Here is a 22,185-nt window from a genome sequence, read left to right as displayed (position 1 = left end):
GTGCCTCACTCACCTCACCCATGTTACGGTGCTGCAAACTCCATCCCAGAGCCTGCACCCCAGAACCTCTCCCCCACCCAAACTCCCTCCCAGAGACCAGCCTCTCACCCCTTCTGCACCCAAACTCCCCCCAGAGCCTGCACCCCTCCTGCACCCCAGCCCCAGCCCCAGCCCAGGGCCTGCACCCTAGACCTCCTCCCCCCACCCAAACTCCCTCCCAGAGCCTTAGGCAGGTGAGGGGCGGAGTTTTGGGGGGCAGGGTCTGGGCAGTATGAGTGACATTATTGGCCCACTTGGAGGACTGGCACTGGCCCTAAGGTAAATTGAGGTTGAGACCCTGCTTTAAGGGATTGGAGCAACGCTGGAGAGACTGATGGGCAGGGAGCTGGGGAGCTGTGTGCCCCCCAAGGAGAGTTGTTGTTGTGCTCTGGGGACACAGAGCGGGGGTGGAGAGTTTGTAAGCTGTGGTGTTTGTACAGAGAGAAAGTTTACTAACCCCCAGGTTAAAAACTGTTCCTGCTCTAGGCTGTACATGACACTCTCTGTTGTGAGTGTAGGTCAGTGGGTGAATGTTTCCTTCTAGGATAATAGGTTTGTAGTTCCAATCCAAGTGATTCCCTTTAAAAACTTTTTCGAATGAAAATCAATTTCCAGACCCATCTCCAGTATGTTCAGGAGTTCGCTGAATGGGGGCAGGGGGCTTGAAATGAATTTAAATACTCAGCATTTTCCTGTGCAAATGAATAAAGACCTAGCAGAGCTGTCCAGCAGCTGAAATCAGTTCCAGTCCTCGGTGTCTCTAAGAGGGACACTCGGTAGCTGAGGCATGTGGGACACCTCTGTGGTGAGGACAGGTGAAAAAATGCTGGATTCAATGAAAGCTGAGCCCATAGGAGGGGAAGGTGAACGGCAGCACCACACAGGGTCATAACACTCAGACACGGGGCTTCGCTGTCACTGCCCCTGTGTTTTCCATCATTTCTATCCTAAGGAACACACCCTCCCCCTCCCCCACAAACTGTCACACACAATCTTCTCCCCTTGAGCCCCATCCCCCCCTACACGCCATGGGACACAGCCTCTCGGTGACTCTCCCAGATGGGGGCTTGTCTCTGCATCTCCCCAACAGGGGAGCAGAGAGTCGAAAGGGCCACAGGAGACCAATGGAGCTAGGCAGGGATAGAGAATACTTCCCTTCCTTTCCCAAGAGTCCCATTAATCTCACCCATGGGACGTTCCAGCACCGGGTGGGCTCAAAGCACCAACCTTCCCCTGAGCAACGGAAGGGGAACCAGCTCTATCACATGGAAGGAGGCTCCCCACCTCTGCTGCTGCCATCCTGCAGCCTTTAATATGGATTTGTTTTAGCTAATGCAACCCCCCCCACACACTCCACTAATCCATCCATGAAACATGGAGACAAGCTCCTGAAAGCAGGGTCCAGGGGTGCAATGGGTTAGTGCCCAGTACTTCCAGAGCAGTGCTGAGTCAAGTCATGCTGAGCTTGTGAGTTCAAACTTCATCTACAGCACTAGTTTCCTTTAAGCAAATGGCTTCTGCCAATCATTTTGCCCTGCAGAAAATACAATTGCAGCTCAGAAGACACCGAGGTCCCCTTGCTTTACAGAGAGCAGGGCAGAGTCCACAGATCTACCAGGCTCTGCTCTCCACCAGCCGCCTGTGTCAGGAGGGGTCAGGCAGAGCCTAGAGCACTGCCCCCGACTCCCCCTCAGTCTTTGCTCCCCAAACCACCTGTGTGCTCACCCTCTTCGCTGTGAGACTCAAACCCTGCCTGGCTTTCTGTATGTTGGGGTTTTGTTGTCTGTCGTGCATGTGGGTCCTCTGTGATTTTTGTGGATGCCTTGCATAGTTTTGTGTGTGTGTATGTGTGACTTTTGCATGCAGATTGTTTTTTGCTAAGTATTCTTTTGGTATGTGGTTTTTGTGCTTTCTTGTTGTGGGCTTTTGCTGTATTTTTTGGTGTGGATTTGTTCTATGTTTTGTGTGGCTTTCCCTTATGTGTATATGGCTCTGTGTGCTGGGTGGGTTTGGTTTTTGTTTATGTCTGTGTGGGCCTGTGCAGTCTGTGATGTTCTCTTTCTCTCTAGTTGTCTCTCTGTTTGTATCTTCATGTGTAAATTCACTGGAACTTTTCAAACTCTCCACAGCTTTGCCAATTTTCACCAGGAATTTTACTCATTAACAAATTCTCACTTGTTCCCTACCAGTCGGTGACCATTGCCCCAGGGGACTGTCAGTCTCAGGGGCCTGATTTCCCATTGACCCTTCCCCCTTCTATTGGGACTGGGAACTAGCCAACCAAAAAAACCCCACTCAGTTTTAGTAAAGGGCCAACAGTCCCCTTACACAAGCTGACCGCGTGAGAAAGGAAGAGCTCAGTGGTTTGAGTATTGGGCTGCTAAACCCAGGTTTGTGAGCTCAGTCCCTGAGGGGGCCATTTAGGGATCTGGGACAAAAGTCTGTCTGTAGATTGGCCTTGCTTTGAGCAGGGGGTTGGGCTAGATACCTCCTGAGGTCCCTTCCAAGCCTGGTATTCTATGATAGGGTCACCAACGTTCAGAGAAGCTAGCACAAGCTGGTCCCATGGTGTAAGGGTTGGCATGCTGAAATCTGAGTTCAAATCTCAGTGGGACCTTCTGGTAAATCCCTGGAGATCCAAGTGCTTTCCTATCTCCAGCTGTCTAAGAATGAGTTGTTTACCTTGTGCTGAGTGACTCATACCCCCTGGAGCCAGGTCTTTGGTTGGAATGGGGTCTAGAAGTGGCTGTGGTTTGACTGGGTGTTTGGGATTTCTGATGCCCGCAAGTTTGGCCCTTGTGCTTTCTACCACACTTTTCCTCTTGCCCACATGGCGCTTGAAGAAAGGCGTGTCAGGGCCAGGTTTCATAGTCAGGGAAAGGCAGGAGGGAGGAAGAGTCCCAGGCTGGAGCCCAGCACCTCTCCCCCTCTGGGCACCTAGGACAGAGGCGGCTGGTGCTGACAGCTCCAAGGGAAGCTTAAAAGCCACAGACCAACCAAGGGCAGGGCAAGAGAAGGGGAGAACCATGCCTATGCGTGGCCAGCAGACAGCCACAGAGACACCCGGCCAGCCTGCTCCCTGCTCCCTGCCATGCCGAACCCTCACTGAAAACTGTTGTGTATTTGGTTGTCATGGTTTTTGTTGCTATGGCAACTGAGTTAGATTATTATGGGTTAGCTCAGCCGGTTTCAACCAGCTGAGTGAGCTCTCTGTATATCTGTAAATAAAATGGAGGTTTTGGTTAGCTGCCTGCTCTCTGGCCTCAAGTGATTGCTTCCTACACCGGCTGCCCCAAGGATATAACACTGGCGATGAGGGTGAGACTCGGTGCTGCTCCAGTAACAGAAGGAAGTAGAAGTTAAGGTAAAGAACAAACAAACAAAAAAAGCTGCTTGTTTGCACTGACTGTGAAAGTGAAACTAAAAATCATGGCTACTCTGACCAGGCCCCTGGAGCCTTTTGATGAGAATACAGAGCAGTGGCATGTGTATACTGAACGTTTTGAGCTTTTTGGTATTGCAAATGACATTACAGAAGCGAAGAAGGTGCCAATATTCTTAACTGTTGTAGGGGCTAAAACCTACTCTCTGCTACGCAGCTTACTGCACCCTGTTAAGCCTGAGACTAAATCTTACAGTGACATTGTGGAAATCCTGGGGTCTCATTTCTCCCCAAAACCACTGGTAACTGCTGAAAGATATAGGTTCCACAAAAGAGACCAAAAGGAAGATGAAACAGTTGTACAATTTGTAACCATTTTAAAAAAGCTAGCAGAACACTGTGAATTTAAAGAGATGTTAAATGATGCCCTGCGTGACAGGTTAGTGTGTGGCCTCTGCAGTGAAGCTATACGGAAGCGCCTACTGACAGAGGCTCAGCTTACATTACAGAAGGCTGTTGATATTGCTGTCTCCATGGAACTGGCTACAAGGGAGGCACAATACATCGGTGCATCCCCTAGGGTGCAAAAAGTGTCACAAGAAGTGACCCACAAAACGGTGCAGAGTCAAGAATGTTACCGCTGTGGTAAGCTGGGTCACCAGGCATCAGAATGCTGGTGTAAGGACCTGGTGTGTCGACACTGTGGCAAAAAGGGACACATTGAGTGTGCCTGTAAACAAAAGAAAAAGAGGCCTGTGGTCTGGCCGACAAAAAGAGGAACCTTGCATACCCTAGAGCAGACCCAGGATGATCAAGGTGACACCTCCTCACAAGAGGAAGTGCCACTGCATGTTTTGTCTTTGGCAGCGGGCTCACATGAATACTGGGTAACCCCTTTATTGGAGGGCAAACCTATACGCATGGAACTAGACACCGGTGCAGCTGTCTCGCTGGTTCCTGAGACTGTGTATAAGGAAAAGCTACAGCATCTTCCGCTTAAGGCAACAAAAACTGTTCTGAAGACGTATACAGGTGAAGCTGTGCCCATGTTGGGCACTATTGATGTTAAGGTGGAGCTCAATGGACAGGCGGCTAAATTGCCACTGTTTGTGGTGAGAGGTGACTACCCAGCCTTAATGGGTAGGTCTTGGCTTGGGAAGATTCAACTGAACTGGGCAGAAGTGCACCGGATGACTAAAGAAGAAACCAGTCTAACCCCTATTCTAAGGAAACATGCTGCTGTTTTTGGAGATGATTTGGGAAGTATGAAGGGAATCACTGTGACATTGAACATTAAACCTGACAGTCCACCAAAATATCTGAAAGCCCGAACTGTGCCATATGCCATCAGGCCAAAAGTTGAAGCAGACCTGGAGCACCTGGTCACCAATGGAGTCCTAATACCAGTTACCCATAGCTCATGGGCCACTCCTATCGTTCCAATCGTGAAGAAAGATGGCTCTCTCCGGATTTGCGGTGATTTTAAAGTCACTGTCAACCCAGTGTTGTGTGCAGAGCAATACCCGCTTCCCCGCATCGATGACCTCTTCGCAGGCCTGGCTGGGGGACAAAAGTTCAGTAAGATTGATCTGAGTCAAGCATATTTACAGATGCACGTTGATGAAAAGTCCCAAGAGCTGTTGACTATTGTGACTCATAAGGGGCTTTATCAATACTGTCGCCTACCCTTCGGAATAACATCTGCTCCCGCCCTGTTCCAGAGGGCTATGGACCAGATCTTGTGTGGCTTGTCAGGAGTTCAGTGCTATCTGGATGATATCCTGGTCACTGGAAGAAATGAAGAGGATCACTTAAAGAATTTAGAGGCTACCCTACAAAGACTGGAAGAGTATGGCCTACGAGTTCGCAAAGACAAGTGTGAATTCTTCAAGCCCTCTGTTGAATATTTGGGACACATCATTGATTCTGCAGGTCTTCATAAGGCCCCTGCAAAAGTTAAAGCTATTGTGGAGGCTCCCCCACCTCGAAATGTAAGCCAGCTGCGCTCGTTTCTAGGACTCCTGAACTATTATGGAAAGTTCATCTCACAGTTAGCCACACTGCTAAAACCACTTCATGAGCTCCTTGGGCAGAACAAGGCCTGGAAGTGGACTGAAGCCTGTGATGTTGCGTTTAACAAAACTAAGGATGCATTGCTAAATTCTGAAGTTCTAACGCACTTTGATCCATCCTTACCACTGAAATTGGCCTGCGATGCCTCCCCTTATGGAGTGGGAGCAGTCGTGTCACATATTATGCCTTCAGGAGAAGAGAGACCTATTGCTTTTGCTTCACGCACTCTAAGCAAAGCAGAAACTAACTACGCCCAAATCGAACGTGAGGCATTAGGAATTGTTTTTGGAATTCGGAAGTTTCATCAGTACCTGTTTGGGCGAAAATTTACTCTTCTCACAGACCATCGACCTCTGACATCAATTTTTGGACCCTACACAGGCATTCCCCCATTAGCTGCTAGTCGTATGCAACGTTGGGCATTGTTACTTTCAGCACACACATATGAAATCAAATATCGGAAATCCACTCTGCACGGCAATGCAGATGGCCTCTCAAGGTTGCCTTTGCCAGTCAAACACCAAGATAGTGCCCAAAAGGAAATCTTCTACTTTGAACAGGTAGAGAATACACCCATCACTGCTACTCAGATAAAGAAGGCAACTCGCGTTGACCCAGTATTGTCCCACGTTATGGACCTGGTGATGCATGGAAAATCTCGACAAACCTCTCCGGTCTCATCCGACCTTGTTCCCTACATGTCCAAGCGGACGGAGTTATCGGTCCAATCTGGTTGTTTGTTGTGGGGGAGACGTGTCATTATTCCACCACCACTGAGATCACAGATGTTAGAACAGCTACATTCCGGTCACTGTGGAATAGTGCGCATGAAGGAAATTGCACGAAGCTATTTTTGGTGGCCTGGACTGGACAGCGCTATTGAAGAGAAGGCAAAAGCTTGTATGTCATGTCAGGGTGTGAGGAATGCACCCCAGTGGGCACCCCTACACCCATGGGACTGGCCTGAAAACCCGTGGCAACGTATTCACGTTGACTTTGCTGGCCCCCTTGAAGGAAGCATGTTCTTGGTGGCAATAGATGCCCATTCTAAATGGCCAGAAGTCTCTATAATGCAGTCCACTTCTGCAGAGAGTACTATCCAAAAACTACGAGGACTCTTTAGTCGTTTTGTTCTGCCAGAACAACTTGTGAGCGACAACGGACCGCAGTTCGTTTCTCAGGAGTTTCAAAATTTTATGAAGGCAAATGGGATACACCACATCACGTCAGCACCATATCATCCGTCCACCAACGGATTAGCTGAAAGATTTGTGCAGACAATGAAAAACGCTTTGAAATCAGCAAGGGGACAACACTCCATTCAAAAGCGTCTGGATACCTTTTTACTTTCCTACAGAAACACACCTCATGCTACGACCCACGCATCTCCGGCCTTTCTAATGATGGGACGACAGCTGCGCACTTGCTTTGATCTGCTGAAACCTTCTGAACCCCGACAAATTGTGCAACATCAGCAGCAATATCAAGTCATCAGACGGGCACCCAGAGCAAAAGATCGAACCTTTAGCCCGGGACAGCCAGTTTTGGCTCGGAATTATACTTCCAGAGCTAAATGGGTTCCGGCCACAGTCATCACTCAAACAGGACCTGTTCCCTACACAGTCCGGACTGCAGAGAATCTTACCTGGCGGCGACATGTAGATCAGCTGTTGCCAGGTCATGCCAGTCCTCAGGACCCATCTGCAGTTGAGGGGTCTGACTTCACCTCTTCTGGTGAGGGACCGAATCACGAGTCACCTGTTTCTGACTGTTCTCCATTACTGCCGGCGGCTGAGATACCCCTTTGCCCAGCACGAGCTGATACCACCTCCTCACCTGTTCATGCTGCGGACCCTGAGCCCCTAGTGCTTTCGGGTGCAATAACACCAGAAGTTCGCCGTAATCCACCTAGAGACAGAAGGCCTCCTCATCGGCTGGATCTTTAGCTAGGGCGAACCCACGGTTATGGGGCAAAATAATCCCCAGGGTTTAGCCGGGAATGGAGGCCGTCTACCCTCCTTCTCTAGTCTAGTGTGTGTTTTATTTAGGGGATGTTCTTATTAGGGGGGGAGGAATATGTTGTGTATTTGGTTGTCATGGTTTTTGTTGCTATGGCAACTGAGTTAGATTATTATGGGTTAGCTCAGCCGGTTTCAACCAGCTGAGTGAGCTCTCTGTATATCTGTAAATAAAATGGAGGTTTTGGTTAGCTGCCTGCTCTCTGGCCTCAAGTGATTGCTTCCTACACCGGCTGCCCCAAGGATATAACAAAAACCACCCACAGCCAGCTGCTGATGCTTTGTGGCTAACATCAGAAGATGGTAGGAAAGCAGGGCCAGCCCCCCTGGTGGGGCCTCTTACCGTTCCCACTCCAGGTGCTCACTTTGGCAGTGGGGCAGGAGATTTTACCCCAAGAGGCTTTTCCCCAGCTGGCGAGAAGCAGAGAAACACCCAGGCTCCCAAGGTGCTATGTAGCAAATACCCTCCAGCACAGGGACAGGCGCACACTTGGAAGAGGGAAACTGCTCCACACGCTAGCCCGGGCAGCCGCCCATTTTCTTTGGCAAGTCAGGAAGGGCAAAGGCGAGACTGGAAGCAGCTGGGGCTCATGTCCCAGCCTTTGTGACGCCCGACCCCCAACTCCTTCCCGAGGCTCTAGCTGAAGCCAGAGCATTGGCCTGAGCGGCCAAGAAGAGGTTCCAGCCCTGAAGGGAGCAGGACTTTCAGCACAAAGGTAAAATTGCACAACAACCACGAAGGGACTCGAAGCCTCAATTGCCTAATCCGAGGTCAGACGCCTTATCCATTAGGCCATGTGGTCACAGAAACAAAACCTTTCCAAGCACTTATTTGGAAAAGGCAGACACTGTGTTTCTCAGGTCCTCTACTGAGTGGGGCCAAGACTCTCTGGGCACAAGAAGTCGAGTTCCCAGCGAGATGTGAGACAATTCTCTGGAGCCAGGTGCAGGACTTTGGCAGGGAGGCTCAGGCATGAGGGATTGGGGTGCAGCGGACAGACCAGCTATCTAGGTGCTTAGATTTGGTCTCACTGAGGAGGAGGAGGAGGAATCCTGCTGATAGGCAGTGGCTGTGGAGAAAAAGTGGGATGTCCAGGCTGCTCCGGTCTCCTTCTTCCAGCTCCTCATCTGGCTGAGCTGCTCCACCGGCCTGGACAAGTCCTCTGCATGCACAGCAAATAGCCCAAGAGCCATTTCTGCCCAAACCTGTGCTGGGGGGTGAGCTTCTGTCTTCCCTGTCCCACCCACGCTAGAGCAGACCACTAGATTGAGAGAGACAGTCAACAACGATTAAGGCTAAGATTATATAAAGGGGGTCACAGAATCAGTGACTTTCAGAGATCTCAGTGACATTTTCCACCTCAGCCCTGGGGCAGCAAGACTGGAGCTGTCGGCCGGTGGGGGCCCCACAGCTATCAGCCAACAGTGTCAGAAGGGGCTCCCACAGGCCCATGCCACCACGGATGGACCCCATAGGTCTCAGCTACTGTGAGTGGATCCCAGAGCTCCCAGCCACGGGGGGCTGTGCCGATCAGGTGTCCGCACTAAGCTCAGCATCAATCAGGTGATTCTGGGCAGTTCGGGGTCCCCGGGCTCCCACAGGAGGGTGAAGCAGGTCACCCCTGGAGCAGGTTAAAGCTGCAGGGTCACAGTGGGGTTGCTGCCCCTGTGAACAGCTGCTGTAGCACCGCCTGGGCAGGACAGGGAGAGCCAGTTATACCCCCCCGAGCCTGTATCGGGGGATGGGAGCACTCACACCCTGGGGACCCACCCACCAGAGATCTGCTGGGGGGGAGAGTGGCACCCACACACCCAGGATCTTGTAGGGGGGGACAAGGGCATCCACACTCCGGGATCCTCTGCAGAGGGACGGACACCCACACACCCAGGATTCTGTATGGGGGGCAGAGGTACCCGGACACCTGGGCGGGGGAAGGGGGCACCGAAACATCCGGGATCTTACCTGGCAGGACAGCGGCACCTGCAGCTCAACATGAGACGGGGCGGGGGAAGCAGGAGCATTTCCCAGTTCCAGGCTGTCCCCGTCTGGCCCAGGCACAGAGCTCACAAGCAGAGTTTAAAGCTGGAGCTGCCAGGCTACAAAATAAGCTGGGCTCTGTGGCTGGTGCCTGTGATCCCAGCTCCTGGGGAGGCTGAGGCCGGCGGATCGCTTGAGCTCAGGAGTTCTGGGCTGCAGGGGGCTGTGCCGATCGGGTGTCTGTGCTAAGTTCAGCATCAATATGGTGATCCCAGGGAAGCTTGGGGTTACCAAGTTGCCTAATGATGGGTGAACCCGCCCAGGTCGGAGATGGAGCAGGTCAAAACTCCTGTGCTGATCAGTAGTGGGATGGCACCTGTGAATAGCCCCTGCAGCGTAGCCGGGGCAAGACAGTGAGACACAGTCTCTTTTTAGACACACCCCCTCCCCCCCCCCGCAGAGCCTGGCTGGGGGGATGGGAGCACCCACACGCTGGGGATTCTGACTTCGGGGGGAAGGACGCCCCCTGCCACACAGATCTTGAAAAGAGGAACAGTGACACCCACACACCACAGAGCCTGGATGGGGGCAGGGGAACCACACACGGGAGCTAGTTCATGGGGTGGGGGACACACCCATAGGCTCCATTGCACCATTCTTAATGAGAAGAATGGGGGCATCCACACAACACGGATCCTTAACGGGCTGGGGGACACCCACACACCCCACTATTAACCAGGAGGGACAGGGGCACCAGACACCCCCAGCAGCGTGGAGAACACCCACATCCACCGGATCCCTCATGGGGGGTAAGACAGAGGGGATTGTAATGGGGCCCAGCGCACCCACGCACCAGGGATTGTTAAGGGTTGAAGGGACAGGGACACCCACACACACTGAGATCACGGCCTTGGAGGAACGCAAACCCTCCACAGAAGGACCTGGTCTGTTCCATGATGGCAGCCCAGCCTGGGTGAGTCAAAGTCTCTTTTCATACAGGCACGCCCCAGAGATCCTGACTAGGGCAGAGAGACACCCACCCACCAGAGATCCTTAATGGTCTAGGGTGCACCCACACACCAGGGATTCTTATGGGTGGGAGGAATGGAGACAGCCAGACACACTGAGATCACTTCCTCCCAGGAGCCTGGGCCAGACAGGGAGACACAGTCCCCCTTTACAGATCTGCCAAAGAACCTTCCTCCCACTCCCTCCACACAATGTTCTTATTTGGAGGTGAAGCCAGGGAAATCACATGGAGGATTCTTACCTGGGGAACTGGGGGGACCCACTTACCACCAGAGATTCTTAAGGGCAGGAGGAACAGGGACTCCCACCTCTGCAGCATGGGGGTGGGTCGCCTGCTGGGATCATCTGGGCATATTTCACCTCGTCAGCTCCCTGCCATTGCCTTGGGGGCCCCTTGTTCGTTGCCTCTGGTACCCAGTTTAGCCTCCTTCCTGAGGGATGAAACGCTTTGATCTATCTAAGGTCTGTGGGATCAGTGTGTGTCATGGTGTAATTCTGTGTTATTCGGGGGTCAGACTAGCTGAGCTAATGGCCCCTTCTGCCCTTAAACGCCATGAAAACATTTCCCTGGTTTCTCCTTGTGCATGACAGACACCACGGTGAGGGGCCCAAGAGAAGATCCTGGACACCGCGCTCTGGCTCTTACATTACTTGGGGACGTCAGCGTTTTCCTAGCAAAGCTGCTGCTAAAGCGCTGGATTTGGGGAACTGTTCGGCTCCGATTCAGAGATCTGCCTGCGGGGTGTGAACCTGCCACAAGGAGTGGGAAAAGCAACCAGCAACGGGAGGCGTTGGCTGAGCTCCAGGCTGCCCCCGTGTGGCCAAAGCTTAGAACTGAGCAGCGGAGTTTAAAGCTGGCGCTGGGAGGGACCTGAACACGCTGGGCACGAAGGCTCCTGCGTGTAACGCTTGTTGGGTGGGCAGCTGAGCGTAGCTGACTGCTGGAGTTCAGGGCTGCACCCCGGGGTGCTGAGCAGGTGTCTGTGCTCAGGTTGGCCTCGCTATGCTGGTTTCTGGGAAGTTTGGGGCCACCAGTCTCCCTAAAGAGAGAGGAGCCAGGTCAGCCCACGAAAGGAGGCCGGCAAAACTCTGGTACCAATTGGCAGTGGGACTGTCCCTGTGAAGAGCCGCTGCAGCCCCGCCAGGGAGAGCCGGTCTCTCTTTATGCAGCCCCCCCCCCCCCCCCGTTCCTCAGGACAAGGGTTGTGCTCAAAGATCTGTGCCCCGTGTTTTCACCTCCATGTGAAGCGCACAGTGCAAATAACCCTCAGCGCCTCAGCTCAGTTCCAGGCTCCACTTCCACCGGCTCATGCAAGATGGTACAGAGGAGCCCCTGGGTGGCTGTGGGCCTGGGGAGGCTTTTGATTTTTCGGCCTGACCGCTACAGGCAGCAAGGCCAAAAGTCAGATGGCCGGCTCTCCCGTCCACCACGCTCATCAGGAGCCCTTAGTGGACAGGCTCGGAGAATGCGGGCATCGCCCCCCACTACCTCTCGCATGCAAAGCGAGCGCTCTGCCACTTGAGCTAATTCCCCGCAGCTGGCCTGACTCTCAGGCACCGGGCAAAAAAAGGCAAGGGCTCTGTGGCCTTAAGCAGAACACAGCCTGAAATGGGGGCGGGGCGCTACCCAGAGCTGGGGAAGGGGGTCCGAGTCCCAGCCACGCTCCTCGGCACAAACACCAACGCTCCCTCCCTGGAGTGTGTCTGTGCTGAGAGTTAGCCCCTGAAACAAGCACCAAGCTTCAGAAGACAATGCAGGGATAGATCTCTTGACGATTGCCTGCTCTGGCCATTGCCTCTGAAGCGCCTGGCATCGGTTACTGTCAGAAGACGGGATAGTGGCCTAGATGGACCATCGGTCTCACCCAGGAGGGCCGTTCCTATCTTCACCACTTTCCTCTAACCCAAGCAAAGCCAGGAGCAGGCCCAGCTCAGCAACTCTAGCAGACTCCCTGGCCCCTGGCCCAGCATACAGCAAAGCGACCCTGCCTACGCCAGGATAGACAGCCACCGACTCCCTCTTCCAGACCAACGCAGCCCTTCCCCGCTTTGGCTGTCTCCAAGCTGTCTGCGTGCTCTGCTCTGCTCCACAGCTGCCATGCTGCCTGAGATCAGGAGGCTGCGAGGTCTCACGGTCTCAGCTGAGCTGGTATCGCGTGCCACCCCGCCCATCTCCTCATTCTCTTCATGGACCCCTGGGATGTGAGTAATTCTGTATTTGAGTGGCTCTCCCTCCCGGCCAATGAGCTTGGCGTAGACTAGCAGGGAGGGAGGAGGAAAGGGATTGTGCTCCAGTGAGAGCTCGGAAAGAAAGGTGCAGGTCCCCCACTAGAGCCCAGCCCAGCAGAGCAAAGCAGAGCAGAGCAGGCTGGAGAATGTGTGTCTGGGTCTGACTACTTCTCCCCTGCTCTTCCATTTGAGCTAACTTCCCCCAGCTGTCTCCAGCCTCCCAGTCAGCGCAAGGGGGAGAAGGGCCGGGGTGGAAGAGCTTTGTGCTCCGCAAGGGCTGGCCTTTTGGGAGGCCCAGCGGGGAGAGGGATGGAGGCCACTGGAGGAGCTGAGCCGGCTGACTGTCCATGGCTTCTAAAAGAAGAGCAAGAGAAGGTCCCGTGGCTGCCTTGCCGCTGGAGAATGCGGGCATTGATCCCACTGCCTCTCGCATGCGAAGCGAGCGCTCTACCACTTGAGCTAATTCCCCTACCTTGGCAAGTTGCGTCTTGATCCATTCATTCGCTAACGGAGGCCACATCGTTCCCCGCGCCAGCCGGTGACTCCTTCCAAAAGGGTCAGGCAAGAGAGGGGGACCCCATAGGCCAGCTAGCTCAGCTGGTTAGAGCGTGGTGCTAATAACGCCAAGGTCATGGGTTCAAGCCCCATGCTGGCCACTCCGGGTGCAGGAGGGAGAGGGTGGCTTCTGCTCTTTTGGCTGACTGCTAGGGGTGGCAGAGGCCAAAACCAGGTGGGCCGGGAGCGGGCAAGAGCCCTGCTGGGCGCAGGCGCAGGGCAGGACAAGGCTCCGGACACCTCCTTGGTCTCCCCTCCCTGGGCTCCTCGCTCCACCTGCTGCCTGAAAGGAACTTGGGCCCGGGGAGGAGACGGGTGAGCCCGGCCGGCTGCCTTCCAGGCTCATAGGAGGCCAGGCTTGAGCTGCCCGCCCGCGAAGCCAAAATCGCAGGCCTGCCGGCTCGCCCCCATTGTCCACAGAAGGTTGACCTGATGGCCCGAATTCTTGCCGTCCGCCAGCTCCACCCAAATGGACCCGACGCCGGATCACGCTCCCCAGCCCAAGCCACAGAGGAAGGCTTAATACTCGGCACCCCATCCTAGGGGAGAGGCTTCACACTCCGCCGGCACAGGGTGACCTTTGGGACTTTCCTGGACACCATCCTCCCACCGCCCACAGCCAGACCCCCCAAGCCCACACTCGAGCCCACCCCTCCGACAGGAAGGAGCAGGAGGACCACTCCGCCCAGAGGCACCACCACTCGAAGTCAGCTTCACTTGCTTCCTCTTCTACCCCTCTCCTCCCAAGTTATGCGCGCCTCACGGGAGCCGGCCCTGGGAAGTCGCAGGCACCGCACTCTGACTGGCGCAAGCCAAACGCCCACACCGAGAGTTTAGCACGGGCTCTTGAGGCACTGGAGGAACCCCATGCAGACGCACTGACGGAGCTAAGCTTTACGGCCAAGGGCCCTACCTGTGCAGAAAGCCAACTTGCTTGTGAAAAAGACGCCTCTTTCGGCTCCCCTTCCAAACTTCCAAATGCCTCCCAATGGGAAAACACACCCACTGAAACACCCAGACGGTCCTAATGCTGGGGCCAGGCGAAAAAGAAAAGCAAGGAAAAGATTTCTAAATGGCCACCCTGCCAGAGTCGTACAGCTCCACAAGTGAAACCCGTGGAAGGGACATTACACAGAAAAGGGGAATGGAAAGCTGCCCAAATTGAGATGCTGTGGAAAGCTACAGCCCCATCGCTACTCCTACTCTGCACACTTCTTGCAACAGCTGATGAACGGCCAGGTACTTTTCGCATCCAAGCCCACACCAGGGGAAGACCTTGAGAAGCTTCCCGTGGCTTGCCTGGTTCAGCTGGTCAGAGTGCGGCACTCGTGGAGGCCAGGGGCACCAACTTATATGGGCTCCTGGGGCTAAAGCCCAAGGAATATTCACAGTCAGGGACTCTGCTCCACCAATATTTGGAGCTCCTGCTTGGAGCGCCCCCCCGCCTCTCATCCCCCCCGTCGCCGCCGCCGCCGCCGCCGCCAGGGCTCGAGCTTCCCCCCCGCTCCCTGCCCTGGAGCTTCCCTGCCTGGACGTAAAGAGCGCGCAGCGCGCATCTCTCTCCCTTGCTGCTGCTGCTGCCGCCACCTAAGGGCTACAGCATAACAGCAGTGCAAGCTGCTGTAGCACCTCAGGAGGGGGAGGGCAGTGGAGGGGGCCGTGTCGTGCTTGGCAGCCCTCCCCTCCCCTGCCCCTACCTGGAGGAGACGTGAAGGGACTTCCGGCCAGGAGATGGACATCACTCACCTGAGCAGCTGCTGGGGCTTCCGTGAGTGTTTGACCCTGTGATTCCCCCCCTGCACCAGCCCCAGCCCCCACTCCTGCCCAACGCTGGGGAAGGGGGGGCAGCCCCATCCCCTCCCACCGTCCCCCAGTGAAGCTGTGGTGAGAGGCAACAGGCTGCAGCAGGGGTCAGGGAGGCAGGAAGCCACATGTGAAGGCAGTGCCCCTCCCTACCACAGGGCAGATGGGGGAGGGGGTTCATAGGCCTACCTGAGCAGCTGGGGCTTGGGTGTATTTTGTGCCAACTTGCCCTCCCTGTCCGTCACCCCAGCCACCACCCTGCAGCCCCCCCCACTCCTGCCCCACGCTGGGGACGGGAAAGCCCCATCCCCTACCCCCAGTGAGGGGCAGCAGGCTGCACAGGGGAGGCAGGAAGCCACATGTGAAGGCAATGCCCCCTCCCCCAGCACCCACCAACCCACCCGCCACAGGAGGGATGGGAGAGGGAGGCTTCCAAGACCTGAGCAGCTGGGGCTTGGGTGAATTTTATGACACCCTGCTCCCCCGCCCCATAGTCACCACCACCCTGCAGACCCCACTTCTGCCCCATGCTGGGCAAGGGGCAGCCCCATCCCCCATCCACAGTGAAGTTATGGTGAGGGGCAGCAACATGGAAGGCTACCTGTGATGGCAAACCCCCCCCCCCCCGTACTCATCATAGGGGAGGTGAGTGAGCTTTCTGGACCTGAGAGGGGCCCTAGGAGCATGTGCAGTGACTGTGGGGCAGAGTGAGTGTGCTGCAGGGGGTGGGGGGGGAGAGGAGGGGTCCCTCCCCTGGAGCTTGCTGCTGCCAGTGGTGGTGATGGGGAGTCCTCTCTGGCCCTAGCCCTGGGGCAGCCTGTCTGCACCCCCAGTTCCTCATCCTCAGCCCTGCCCCACCCCAAAGCCTGCACCCCCAGCACCGAGCATGCTCCTGCACTGTGAACCCCTCATCCCCAGCCCCACCCCAGAACCCTCACCTGAGAGGAAAAACATGCAACTTAAATTTGGTGGTCAGTTTGGTGGTCAGTTTGGCGTATCATTGTATTTAGCACAATACTTGATTATTTTACACCCTTCAAAGTATATAACTAGTCGTATACAGGTGTTACTAAGTGGGAATGTGCTTAATGTTTTCTCTGAATACTGTCTGTGTGCCTCAGTTTCCCCTATGCGTTTCTTAAGGCTCTAAATGGTGGGATAAGGGGGTGTGATTGTTGTAAAGCCCTAGAGGGCCAGTGTGATGCCATCTGCACAGAGAATGGCTGACACCCTGTCTCCTGGTAACTGATGGCCTGGGCCTCTCCCCTGCAAAGGTGCCAGCTGAAGGTGTCGGAGACAAAGAGATCAGGTGACCTCCTGGCCCGGGAAAGGAACTGAGCAGAGAGGAGTGGGGGCTGGAGGGGGTTTGGGGGTCTGGCGCTGGCTGGGGACCAGGCGTGAAGTGCAGACAAGGGGGGTCTGGCTCACTGCCCCCAGAATGGACCTGGCCGAGGGGTCCGGTTCGCTGTACCTACAAGCTCTGTTTTAGACCCTGTTCCTGTCATCGAATAAACCTCTGTGTTACTGGCTGGCTGAGAGTCACGTCTGACTGCGAAGTGGGGGGGCAGGACCCTGTGGCTTCCCCAGGACCCCGCCGGGGCGGGCTCACTGTGGGAAGGGCATGGAGGGGCAGAGGATGCTGAATGCTCCAAGGAGAGACCCAGGAGGTGAAGCCGTGTGAGCTTCTTGCCCTGCAGACAGTCTGCTCCAAGGGAGAGGAGGCTCCCCAAAGTCCTGACTGGCTTTGTGAGGAGCAGTTCCAGAGCAGCGCCCAGGGACTCCGTGACACCCGGTACCCACCACAGGGGAGGCGAGTGGCCTTTCTGGACCTGAGAGAGTCCCTAGGAGCATGTGCAGTGACTGTGGTGCAGAGTGAGTGTGCTGCGGGGAGCGGGGGGAGGAGGGGTCCCTCCCCTGGAGCTTGCGGCTGCCGGTAACGGGGAGGGGGAGTCCTCTCTGGCCCTAGCCCTGGGGCAGCCTGTCTGCATCCCAAGTTCCTTATCCCCAGCCCTGCCCCACCCCAGTCCCTGCACCCCAGCCCTGAGCACCCTCCTGCACTGTGAACCCCTCATCCCCAGCCCAACCCCAGAGCCCTCACCTGAGGGGAAAAACGTGCAACTTAAATTTGGTGGTCAGTTTGGCGTATCATTTTGTTTAACACAATACTTGACTATTTCACACCCCTTTAAAGTGTATAACTAGTTGTATACAGGTGTTACAAAGTGGGGCTGTTCTTAATGTTTTCTCTGAATACTGTGTGGGTGCCTCAGTTTCCCCTGTGCATTTCTCAAGGATCTAGATGGTGGGATAAGGGGGTGTGATTGTTGTAGAGCCCTAGAGTGCTAGTGTGATGCCGTCTGCACAGAGAATGGCTGAAACCCTGTCTCCTGGTAACTGATGGCCTGGGCCGCTCTACTGCAAGGTGCCAACTGAAGGTGTTGGAGAACAGAGAGATCGGGTGGCCTCCTAATGCCTGGAAAAGAGACAAAGGCCAGAGGAGGGAGTGTCAGTGCCTGTGCGGACTTCCGGGAAGTGCATGGGGTGGAAGGGGATGCTGGGATGCTTTGGAACTACTCCATACAAAGCCAGTCAGGACTCTGGGGGAGCCTCCTCTCTCTGAGCATACTGTCTCCAGGGCAAGAAGCTTACACCTTCCTGGGTCTGACCTCGGAGCATTCAGCCCTTCCACACCATGCACTTTCCGCAGCGAGTCTGCCCAGGCAGGTCCTGGGGCAGCCAGAGGTCCCTGCACCCCCAACTCCGCAGTCAGATGTGAGTCTCAGCCAGACAGTAAAACAGAAGGTTTATTAGATGACGGGAACACAGTTTAAACAGAGCTTGTTGGTACAGAAAACAGGACCCCTCAGTCAGGCCCATCTTGGGGGGTGGGGAGCCCAGAAACAAGTTCTGGGTCTCTCCCCATTTCCCCAGCCAGCTCCAAACTGACACTGCCTCCTCTGGCCTCTGTGTCTCTTCCGGACAAGGAGGCCACCTGATCTCTTTGTCCCCAACACCTTCAGTTGGCATCTTGCAGGGGAAACTGAGGCACCCACACAGTATTCAGAGAAAACATTAAGAACATTCCCACTTCGTCACAACAGGTGCATAAAATATAATACCGTATATTGAAGTAGGCAAGTGCCGCTTCTGACTTTCCACTTTTAATTGACCCTTGTAATTACTGGTTCTGTAATTGGCAAGCCATTCACAGTCTTTGTTTAATCCTGAGCTGATGGTGTCAAATTTGCAGATGAACTGGAGCTCAGCAGTTTCTCTTTGAAGTCTGGTCCTAAAGTTTCTCCTCCCTTGGTTTTCACACCTCAGCTGCTGGAACAGGGCCTCATCCTCCCTGTTTGATCTAACCTCGTTATCTCTAGCTTGCTTCTTGCTTGCTTATATATACACACCTGCCCCTGGAAATTTCCACTGCTTGCATCCGAAGAAGTGGGTATTCACCCACGAAAGTTCATGCTGCAAAACGTCTGTTAGTCTATAAGGTGCCACAGGATTCTTTGCTTCTTCTACAGAACCAGACTAACACGGCTACCCCTCTGATCATTAATAACAGTTTCCCTGAACTACTTTGCTATGATTATTTCAATGGCTCCTACACTGATACCTGCTGTCCCTTCTGGCTGGTTAATTGCACTATTTGGAACCTGCTCCTAAAATTACATCCTTCCTGGGAGCAAGATTCAGAACTGCCCAAGGAAACCCCATTGGGTTTCAAGTGCAGCCCAGGCAGGGTGGCAAGGGGACAGCACAGGGGTCTCAGAGCTTCTTCTTCCTTCTCACAGAGAGAAGGTTAAGGGGGGGGGCACTAGTTATGACTCCTGGGTTTTAGTCCTGGCTGTGGGAGGAAAGGGGTGTTTAGTGGATTAGAGTTGGGGGCTTAGGAATCAAGGAGGAAACATCTCCCGTTTCAGCTTCAATGCACATTGAACAAGAACATGGCTTCTCATCTCTGAGGTTTCAGAGGAGCAGCCGTGTTAGTCTGTATCCTCAAAAAGAACAGGAGTACGTGTGGCACCTTAGAGACTAACACGTTTCTTAGGTTCTGTTGCCATCATGTGGCCATTTCATTTCACTTCTTATTGTTAAAAGGTCTGGGTACTTCAATGAGGCTAATCATCTAGTGGAACAAGCTCCGCAAGGGACGTGGTTAATTCCCCATCACTGCCGTGTGTAAATCAAGACTGCAGCTCTTGCTGCAAGACACCTGGTGTGTGGGTGTCCCTGTTCCCCCTTCAGAACCTCTGGTACATGGTGCTTCCCTCCTCCCAGTTCAAGATCCCCATCATGTGGGTGCTCCCATCCAGGATCTCTGGTGGGTGTCTCTGTCCCCCACCCCATGAACTAGCTCCCGTGTGTGGTTTCCCCTGCCTGCCCCCATCCGTGTTGCTTGGGTGCATCCCTCCCCCCAAGTCAGAATCCCCAGCGTGTGGGTGCTCCCATCCCCCTCTGCAGGCTCTGCGGGGGGTGTCTGTATAAAAAGAGACCGTGTCTCACTGTCTTACCTAGGCTATGCTGCAGGGGCTATTCACAGGTGTGATCCTACTACTGATCAGGACGAGAGTTTTGACCTGCTCCGTTTCACGCCTCAGGCAATCTGGGGACCCAAAGCTTCCCTGGGATCATCATATTGATGCTGAGCTTAGTGTGGACACCTGCAGCCCCCTGCAGATTGGCACAGCCCCCTGCAGCCCAGAACTCCTGAGCTCAAGCGATCCGCCAGCCTCAGCCTCCCCAGGAGCTGGGATCACAGGCACCAGCCACGGAGCCCAGCTTGTTTGGGGGCCTGGCAGCTGGAGCTTTAAACTCTAAGCCTGGTCTCCCAGATCACAATGGAGGCTGCAGCGTCTGACCCAGGAAGCTGAACCAATATCCTGAGCAGAGAGGGTCAGAGCGTTTGAGCAGCTTCCCTCCTTTAGCTCTCTGGGGAGAGCAGCTAATGAGAGAATTGCTGATCTCATTTGTCCCACTGTCCATGACTCTGGATTAACAATGTTCTCAATGAAACCAGATTTCAGAATGAATGAGTCCAGAACGCTGTGGAAGAGACCATTGTGTGGCATTTCTAGCCCCCTTCCCACCTGCCGCACCCCCCCAGATCTAGGACAAGGACTCAGGGCAGGAAATTTCCCAGTGGAACCCTGTGGATAGAAAGTTATCAGGGTGAGGGGGCCTGGTGTTAGCCAAAAGGGCCCGTTCTCCCCGGAGCTTACCTAATTACACCAAGGAGGCACGGAGACAGGAAGACAAGTACCACACCCTTTATTGATCGGTCAGCTGAGCGGGTGTTCCTCTCGGCTAGTGCCAGAGAAAGAGACACACCTTTCATGGCCAAGCGGCCTACCTTTATAGCCGGTAACAAACAACTTAGCCTACGTTTGTCTACGTCATTTGGTTGACCTATAGACCCTGTACATGTATCTATTAGGGGATAATTGGGTACGCAGGATACATATATCATTTTGTGGGGGTTACAAGAGACATACAGCTGTTGAGGATACATTTGTCATTCTGAAGGGGACACAAGATACATCTGTTGACCCTTTGTACTAGATACTTTGGATGCATACATGTGAACGCAGCTGCATACACTTGGGGAGCCAACATATACTTGGGGAGCCAAACAAAACTGATAAGCGAAATAGCTGACTTAGGTAGATACACGGCCTTCAGTCTAATGAGTTCTGTAAGCTTTCCAACACAGTTTGGGCAAGCATAACATAACTTTGGTTTACTCAGGCCTAATACAAAAAGGCTTCATTAGCACTATGATTTTCCAACACTGGCTGGGGGCTGCCTGGCCGCGCTGGGAGCCAGGATTGTGGCACAAACTGATCCGGGAGCAGGATCAGGGTTAGCAGCAGCCCCCAGACACCCCCCAGTACCCAGAGCCCAGACCCCACAGCCGGGGCCCCAGACACCCCCACAGCCCCAGCCAGGGTCCTGCCAGATCTTCCCTGGCCCCCAGAGCCCCTGGCCAGGGGCCCCAGACACCCCCAGAGCCCCCCCAGCCCCAGGGAGAGCTGGACACTGGCGAAGGGGAGAGAAAATGGGGCACAATCGGGGGGGGGAACAGGGAACTTCTCAGGGGTGGGGGGAGGGGGGGTCACCCTGGGGGCTGCTCGTGGCTCTCTAGGGAGAAAGGGGGCAGGGCGGGGGGGGACGGGGGGTCCCCACGGGGGGGCAGCGGTAAATCCGAGGGGGTCTCACCCCCCCCCTTTCTCTCCCCGCCCCCCGGGGGTCACCGGCCCCCCCCCCCCCCCCGCCATGTCCGGGCTGCACCGCCACTTCCCCCCCCCCCCCCCCTTTCCCGCGCTCGGGCTCGGGCTCGCGCTGGGACCTGGAGGCTGCAGCTCCGCACCGGAGGCGAAGCCCGGGCCGGGCACGGGGGGGTTAATGAAGGTCTCTCCCGCCGCGATCTGCGCATGCCCAGAGCCCCAGCGGCACAAACCTTCTCCAGCCCCGGGAGAGGCTCCAACGGCCCCGCGCGAGCCAGGCAGAACCGCAGCGCCCCGCGCGGGTTCGCCCTCCGGCTCCGCCTCCCTCTGTGACGTCACTTCCGGTCCAGGGAGAGTCCGGAACTACATCTCCCAGCCTGCCCCGGGGGGGCGTCGGCCCTCTCCAGCTCCGGTGAGGGAGGGGTCAGCAGCTGGAACTGCGCATGCTCCGTGCGAGCTCCGCTGCGGGCGGGGGAACAAAGCTGCTGCTGCCGCCTCCGTGTGAGTGAGAGACCCCGGGGGAGAGGGGGGGGCGGGCACGTGACTCTGCCCCGGGGAACCTGGGAGAAGCCTCGGAGCCGCCTCGGCCCCGGGAGCTGCAGCAGGATCCGCCCCGGCCCCGCTGGGGGGGGCGGCGGAGCCTGGACCCCGGGGTCCCTGTGCGGGGGGAGAAGCCGGAGTTGCGGGGGGGGGGAAGGTCGGTGGGACGCGGGGGGGTTGAACTGTCTCTGGGCAGCCAGAGGGGGGGGGCGGGGAGTGAATTGGCTCCTGTCCCTGTTGGCGCCTCTCGCCCCCGGTACAGAGTCTCTCCGGTTCTGCCCCGTTTCTCTCTCGGGGTCTCGCTCGGGC

General features: G+C 55.4%; 2 non-coding genes across 2 annotated transcripts; one reads left to right on the top strand and one right to left on the bottom strand.

Annotated features, from left to right (window-relative positions):
• Positions 1-13,144: 13,144 nt before the first annotated feature.
• TRNAA-CGC lies at positions 13,145-13,217 on the bottom strand. The gene has a single exon. It is a non-coding gene; the product is annotated as a tRNA-Ala (tRNA).
• A 113-nt stretch (positions 13,218-13,330) lies between these two features.
• On the top strand, positions 13,331-13,404 carry TRNAI-AAU. The gene has a single exon. It is a non-coding gene; the product is annotated as a tRNA-Ile (tRNA).
• Positions 13,405-22,185: the final 8,781 nt, after the last annotated feature.

Source organism: Mauremys mutica, unplaced genomic scaffold (assembly GCF_020497125.1).
Source record: "Mauremys mutica isolate MM-2020 ecotype Southern unplaced genomic scaffold, ASM2049712v1 Super-Scaffold_100198, whole genome shotgun sequence".
Lineage (NCBI taxonomy): Eukaryota > Metazoa > Chordata > Testudines > Geoemydidae > Mauremys > Mauremys mutica.
This window is presented reverse-complemented; position numbering and strand designations above follow the sequence as displayed.